Raw genomic sequence first — 8,697 nt, 5'->3', positions numbered from 1 at the left:
TCACCCCAGCGCTCACACAGGCACCTCTCATCTGTGTGTCCCACTGTTGCCTATAGCAGCATACCTATTAAACTTTCCCTTGTCTCTTAAACTTTGTCTTTAGTAAATTATTTTACCACTCATGACACGAGCCCACCATGTCCCCCAACACTTATCTCTTGCAGCCAGTGATTAGAGACAGTTAATTATCAGGCAGAATTGGAAGATTAGGAGAATTTTAGAAAAGGCTGAATTCTCAGTGTGGGAATGTCTCCTCATAAGAGTTGGGTCCTGATGGGGAAGAAGTAGGACCTTGAGATTTCGGGTGAAGACATCTAGGTAGATGCATTCGAGAAGGTTGAATCTCAAGATTCCTCTGAATCTTCTGGGCCTATAGAAGAGACTCTCTGTCCCAGGTAGGAAGGATAAAAGCCTATCTCTCTCCACTTCATAGGTAACTTACAAGACCATGTAAATCCTCCTCAGGATCTGCTCTGGTTTATCCCCCAGCCACCAGATTCATAACTAGGATCAAATAGCCCAAGTAGGCAAGACTATATTCCAAAATAGCTATAGGACCTGACTTACATGTAATGGCAAGTACCAGGAGAGTATGCCTGAGGGCTGGATAAATGGGAGTGGAATGTAAAGCTGGATAAGGGAGAGTTCATCAATATCAGGGCACTCCGCCATGACACAGGATTTAACACTCAGCAAACGTCCCTAGAGGTGGTTCTATACACTGCTGGGATGGTTCTTTGAAACTTGAAAAAATTAATAGCCTACATCCACATTAAATAAACAGAGATGCCAGAACTGCTGGGGTAAACTGTGATGAAAGGTATCAAAAGGCTTAGTGAAGTGGGCCTGTGATGAGTCCATTATCTAAGACTGAAAAATCCATGCTTCTTGAAGAGGCCTGGAAGACACTCCATGTACCAAGGCAAGAAGGAAGGAATGCACTAGATAGGGAAAGGACCAGCACCACTGAGAATCTTGCAGCAGCTGTTTTCTCTAAGTCAGGACTGATGGTAGGCGATAGGCTCCCTAGTAGCAATGGGGATAAGATCTCAGACTAGCAGAGACCAGTTGGCAGTACTTAACTATCAGGAGAAGGGTGGGGCTTAATGTTAGAATGATTACCAGGAGGGCCTGGCCTAACAGTGATTTTGGAGATGGCTCAAAGAACATTTTTAGGGCCAAGATAGATCGACTGCACATTGTAAGTAACTAAAGGGGATCAAGAATGGGTGAGCAGACAAAAAGACAAATGCCGTATGATTACATTTATGTGAGGCATCTAAAGTAGTCAATTTATAGAAACAAAGTATAATGGTGGTTGCCTGGGGTTGGAGGGAGGGGAAAATAGGGACTTGTTTAATGGGTATAGAATTTCAGTTTTGCAGGATGTAAAAGTTCTGGACATCTGTTGCAAAACAATGTGAATACACTTAACCGTACACTTAAAAATGGTAAGATGATAAATTTTATGTTGTGTGCGTTTTACCACAATTAAAAATTTTTTAATTATTAAAAAAATAAATGAAAAGGCTGAGATCAGCTGCTCTACTGGAAAGTCACGACTCTTTGCCTATTGTCAGACCTAGAAGCCATCAACTGAAGGAGACCAGATTCCCATGAGGAAGGACTCTATAAAACCACAGCAAGTTACATAGTAGTGATTCCTGCAGTCCTTCCACAAAGGAATCTATGGCCATTTATTCAGATAACTCTATAGTGGAGTAAGGAAGATGGTTGGATACAGGGTCCAAACTAACAGATACTTGGGGTCCTAAAGCATTAGCATGCTCCCCTTATTGGAATAGGAGCAAATATGACTCAGGTAATAGATGGAGTCTTGCGCCAGGTCTGTCAGTGTCACAGTGGTTCCAGTAGGTATGTGAGCCTTCCCAGTCATTTCCCCTGTACCTAAATGTATAATTGGAATGGACGTAGATAGAAACAGCAGAACTCTCACATTAGTTTCTCAACCTTAGAATAAGAGCTACTAAACCATAGTAAGAAAGGCCAAGTGGAAGCCCTTGAAACTGTTCCTCAACAATGGTGAAAATAGTACATTTTAAAAACCTGTCACATTTTAGGAGAATGGCAGTTTAGTGCCTCCCTCAAAACTTTAAAGGATGAGAGAATGATGGTCCCTGTCATATTCCTATTTAATTCACCAGTCTGGCCTCTGCAAAAACTGATGGATCATGGCAGATGACAAATATACTGATGCAAACATAATCAAGCAGTGGCTCCAACTACACCTGCCATGCCAGATATGACATCTTCCTAGAGAAGATTAGGCAAGCCTCGGGTACATGGTGTGCAGCCATTGATCTAGAAAATGTATTCTTTTCCACACCCATCTGGAAAGAGGATCACACAGGATGGGCAAAAGTATACATTCATGTCTCGCCCCAATATGTGAATATGGTTAATTCACATATTCTCTGTCATGATATAGTCCAAAGGGATCTGAACTGTTTGAACATTTTGCAGAACATCATATTGTTCCAGTATATCAGTTCCATCAGGTGTGATAGGAAGTAAGTGGCAAGTATTCTGGATGCCTTGTACTGTAAAGCACAAGTACTCCAGAATGTGGGAGAGAAACTATACAAATATTTAGAGGCCTACCACACAGGGAAGTTTTTATGGGTTCAATGATCCAGAGCATTCCAATGGCTAAAGAACAAGCCATTGCACAAGGCACCTCTTACCACCAAGAAGGAAGCACATTTGGTATGTCTCTTTGTGTTTTGGAGGTAGCATATTCTGCACTTAGAAATACTATTATGACCCATTATCAGCAGATACAGGTTGAATGGGGAACAGAGTAAGAAAGGACGGAAAGAACAAAGCTGAGATATGAGTAACACTGCTGCTTGGGCCCTACCACTTGACGGAGTCCATGATACTTGAGCTACCTGGGACAGAGAATGATACTGTATGACACCTCTGGCCACCACGTGGCTCAAGTATTTGGACATTTATTCATTTCTAAATTACTTGAAGTTTACCTAATATGTGCTTACCATTTGCCAGGCCCTGTCCTGGACACTGAAGACAAAAAGATGTAGTAAGACCTATTCCCTGTTCTGAAGTAGCTCAGTCTAGTTTTACTATTTGCATGTCATTTGACTCATCCATTTCCCCTACCCTGGCATTTGCTAGGATTCAGGTAGTAACAAACTGGGGCCAAATGGTGAAAAACTTAAGAACTATTAACTAAAAATATACTACAAATTGGGCCACAACCATCATGATTTGATTTGAACAAGCCATATTAGTCATGCTTTAAACAAGAAAAACTCACTTATTGAGTGCCTACTATGTATATGCCACACACTTTATATACATTTACTTTTCCCAACAATTCTGCAAGGTATTCTGTCACTCTCTATGTGGGAAAACTGAGGCTTAGGAAGTTAAGTCATCCAAGATGGTGTGGTAGAAGCTAAAATTTGAATGTAGGGCCACTGCTGGCCCCTCAAATCCTCTATTACCATTACTTCATTCTACCTTCATGCTAATTCCAGAGATTCATAGTAGTCCGAAAATACCTTGATCTATTCTGACTCCTTCGTTAAACGTTAAATTCCCATTTGAAGCCCTCCAGTGACAGCAAGCTCTTCAAAGCAGCCCTTTTCATTCATGATCAGGAGATTCTTGTAGAGGAAATTCAATGTCCTCTCTCTAGGATCATTTAGTTGCAAGGAACACGCAAGTTAGCTTAAACAAACAGTAATGGTGGCAGGGGAACTGTTTTAAGAATATAGTCATCTCACTGGCAAGTTAGCAACCCAGGGACATAAAAAGGACAGCTAGGTATCACGGGGACAAATTTTGGAGCCATTTTCTGAGTTGCATAGCCTATCATTTCCGCTTCATTCATTGTTCGTTCTGTATCATTCACACCAGCTTCCACTGCTTGCATATGGCCCAACATTACTGCTCTAGCCCCATCTGACTTGACCTTTCAGTTCAAGGGTCTATTATCATCAGACTTGGACTCTTTTAGTACAGAATCCTTAGAAATAAATGGATTGGCCCAGTTTAATCTATGGGTTGGATCTAGATATTTTACCCTTGATCTGACCACCTACGACTGAGGTGGAGTCACCCTGAAAACATAGCTCTCTGGGCTTAAGCAGAATCTGTGGATGTAGTTTCAGAAGGGGTGTGAACTGGGCTGAATACACTGTGTTAACAACGTTGTACAGAAAACATAAAGGTGGGATGAATATCCTCTTTTTCTGTGATAGTCTGTAGCACTTATCTGGTCCATGGTATGATCTTTTATTTTTTGTTTGCTATTTTCTTAACTACCTATCCTTCTCTGAGCCCTCAGAGCACCTATCCAAGGATTCTCAACACCCATGCCCTGGAACAACATGATGCTGAAGTAAACAGTATTTGTGATTAGGTACACTTACCTACTGTTAGCTGATCTCTTAAACAGAGTTCGGAGAGGTATGCTGACAGTTTGATTTTTTTTTCTTTTTATTGTGGTTAAAATATATACAACATAAAAATTTACCATTTTAACTACTGAGTATACATTTCAGTGGCATTAAGTACATTTATGTTGTGCAGTTATCACCACTATCCATCGCCAGAACTTTTTCATCATCTCAAACTGAAACTCTGTACTCACTAAACAGTAACTCCCCATTTTCCTTCCTCTCCTTCCAGCCTCTAGTAACCACTGGTCCATCTCTATGAATTTGACTATTATAAGATAGCTCACGTAAGTGGAATCACACAATATTTTACTTTTGTGTCTAATTTATTTCACTAAGCGTTTTCAACATTCATCTTTGAACATGTATCAGGATTTCATCACTTTTTAAGGCTGAATAATATTCCATTGTATGTATAGACAACATTTTGCTGACTTCTTCCTCCCTTGATAGACATTTGTGTTGTTTCTACTTTTTGGTTGTTGTAAATAATGCTGCTATGAACATGGGTGTACAAATATCTGAGTCTCTGCTTTTGGTATACCCCTGCTTTACAGAATATACCTAGAAATGGAATTGCTGGAATATATGATATTTAATATTTTGAATAGCCACTGTATTGTCTTCCTCAGTGGCTATACCATTTTACATTTCCAGCAATGCACAAGGGTTCCAATTTCTCTGCTTCACTGCCAACATTTTTTTTAAACATCCTAATAGGTGTGAAGTGGTAGTTTATTGTGGTTTTGATTTGCATTTCCCTAATGATTAGTGACATTCAACATCATTTTATATACTTATTGGCTATTTGTATATCTTCTTTGGAGAAACGTCTATTTAAGTCTTTTGCTCATTTTTCAATTAGGGTGTTTTTTGTTATTGTTGAATTGTGGCTACCTACATATTACAGATATTAATCCCTTATCAGATATATGATTTGCAAATATTGTCTCCATCTGTGGGTTACCTTCTCATTCTTTTGATAGTGTCCTTTGATGTACAAATTTTTAATTTTGATGTAGTCTGATTTATTTTTTTCTTTTATTGCCTGTGTTTTTGTTGTCACATACAAGCAATCATTGCCAAACTCAAAGTCATGAAGTTTCCTCCTATGTTTTCTTCTAAGGATTTTACAGTTTTAGTCTTATGTTTAAGTCTTTCATCCATTTTGAGTTCATTTTTGTCTATGGTGTATGGTTCAGTGTGTCTTCATTCTTTTGCATGTGGATATCCAGTTTTTTCACTATCGTTTGTTGAAAAGACCATCCTTTCCCCATTGAATGGTCTTGGTACTGTATATATAGAAAGGCATCTGATTTGTGTGTGTTGGTTTTGTATCCTGCAACTTTGCTGAATTCATTTATTAGTTCTTTTTTGTGGGCTAGTTTGATTTTTAAACACATTTTTTTAAAAGTATTCATCACCCTCTAGTTCAAGTTTATAGAATATTTTTCTTTGACAAGGTATAGCTAAAAGGTAGTGAAATTTTGAGAAACACCAGTGCCAAGGAGATCAACATATGCAATCTAGGAATTTTTGCCCAAATACTGCCATCAAGGATTCTCAAGTAAGCAAAATATCCAATTATTAAGTTTATAAAAGTCAGCTCCTGAATATATATAAAAATTACAAATCCTACTTAAAAAAAAACCCCTCAAACTTACTTTCTAAACCATCCTTAAAGTTTGATTTTCAGGCTAGTATTGAGTGATATTTGATAAGAATATCTGTCTAGAAGACACATACACATAATTTTCATTTCAAAAAATACTTGTTGAGTGGTATGGGGTGATGTTTAGAATTTGAACTCTGGAATTTGATAGATCTAGATTAGAATTCTGGTTCCCACACCAATTAGTTGTATTGGCACTTCCCTAAACTGTTTTTGTTCCACTTTGAAAGTGAGATTATAACATCTGCCCCACTGGACTATTTGAGAGTTAAATGAGATAACTCTGTATTCAGTAGTTAAGTACTCAGTAAGTGTTAGTTTTATGATCATGAGTTGACTGCATGTCATCATTATGCTAGATGTTAGGAATAAAGATGTATGACACACCATCTGCCAACAAGGTGCTCATGATCTAGATGGGTAAAGTATAAAGAAAATCAAGTAATCTCAGTATTGTACTATAGTAAAAATACATGCAAAAGAATGAAAGCTTGAAACAGAATGGTATGTTGGGCACAAATGTAAGGCTATGACACGCTCAGGTATGAAATGTAGGTAGTTTGGCTCCTACATATTGGATGGATTGGAGCAAATGATTCATATACAAGATCAGCATGGAGGCTATGGTAATCTAGGCAAATTCTGTGTGGCAGAGCAATACAGTTTGAACAGGAGGATGGCAGTGTAGAATGGAGCCTTGCTGTGCCTAGAACCATAAGCTCTTTTTGCCTTGGCTTGGAAGATAACACACTTTAATAATTTTTCATCTTTACCTTAATCATTCAGTGGATGGTTCTAAGGAACCCTGTTTGACTCAGGGACCATTTACAGAGGAGGAAACAGAGGAGGCTCAGAGAGCAAGGCCATCATTGCCCTATTATAGGAGCACTAGTCACATTATATTCTATGAAAATGGCAACCCCTGGAACACAAAAAATATGAATGGTGACCCCTGGAGTTGTACACTACAGCAGACCTACTGGAAAGCTTACAGCATGGTGGGTTATGGAACTGATCTCTATCTAAAAACCTGTGCATTTCCTACTATTCCATACTATGTCTTATCATGATATTTATGGATATATAGCACTCTTAGGATCAAACAGTGAATTAAAACAAAGAAACAAACACAACTAATATGGGTTTTCACAAGAACCTGGTAGGCTTATTAATTTAATGGAATCCCATAAACACTAGTTATTTAACAACAAATCAAGATGTTTGATGTATTCTTAAATCACTATTTAATAGGAAAAATAAGGGTAAAACAAATATAAGGGCCCAACTATTTACTCTGGGCTTCCCCCAAACAGATAAATGAGAAGCTTTATAAAAACTGAAAGGACTAACTACAAAAATTAAAACTATTAATTTTCTGCAGACATTTCTTGAATTAGCCTAAAATTTTAAGGTGAATTTTCCCAGAAAATTATTCTATAGTTATCTTGGTAGTAAATACATACCCCTAGTAAAAAATAAATATTTAGTAACTACTTCACATGTTAAAAAAAACTATATAATTCATATTTGCCAAGAACACTACAATTTACAAGTTTCAGCCACTCTTACCTATGCCAACTCACTCTGAATGCAGGAAGATTTCTTTGGGTTGAGTCAGGATCTTAATATGCTTTGTTCAGGAAAAGGGAAGGTATTAAAATATAAAACAAAAAAGAATACTGGCTCATTGCACACAAGAGAGGTTAGCCATTAATAGTTGTTGTCAATAGGATAAAAGGAAATACTGACCAAAATTCCTCTTGACGAGTAAGTAAAATGTGGGTCAAAAATAAAAAAGAGGAAGAAATATAGACATACAATCTTTTTTGGGTATTGATAAAAAGACATCTCTGAAAAGATGATAAAATTGTCTCCTTGAGGATTTTCAGAAATGCAATTCACAGAACTGCAGCAGCAAAAGAAATGTTAAGATTTAGAAACATCTTATTTGACTGATGATAAATTTCAGTCACTAGGTGACCTGCCCAAGGTCATATAGTTAATGCTAGAATTTGGACTAGGACCCAAGTCTCCTGACTTCCAGATGAGTGCTTTTTTTCTTTTCCCCCCATTTGCTGTACTACCTATTTCTAATATGTCCACAACCACTTGAACATGGTCCCTAACCACCCCCACAATGTGTTCTTTGGGAACAGAAGAATAGAATTCTAGACTATGTATATCATTTAAAGCTACTAATCTAACAGTGGATGAAACATTATTTCCAAAAATGACTGGCCTGAAATTCATTTGGGGGCATGGAGTAGAGGGGAAATACAAAAGAAGGAAATTTCTGTAGACAAAAAGAAAAGCACAAGAGGAAATATTATCCTCTTTTGTTATTTTATTACTGTTATTTTATTTTGTAGTTAAGTCCATATATTATATAAAACTTAACAGGAAAAATGAACAAATTTATAAAATAAACTGAGGTGTCTGGATGAAAAAAACACAAGAGCTTTGCCTTCGTGTCTATAGATCTCTCGATATGTTGTTGGTCTTGCACTTTAGGTATCAAATAAAGATATCTAGCTTTAAACAAAAGTTGATATGCTGCAAGGTTAAGCAATAGTCTGA

Source organism: Camelus ferus, chromosome 13, assembly GCF_009834535.1.
Source record: "Camelus ferus isolate YT-003-E chromosome 13, BCGSAC_Cfer_1.0, whole genome shotgun sequence".
NCBI lineage: Eukaryota > Metazoa > Chordata > Mammalia > Artiodactyla > Camelidae > Camelus > Camelus ferus.
This window is presented reverse-complemented; position numbering follows the sequence as displayed.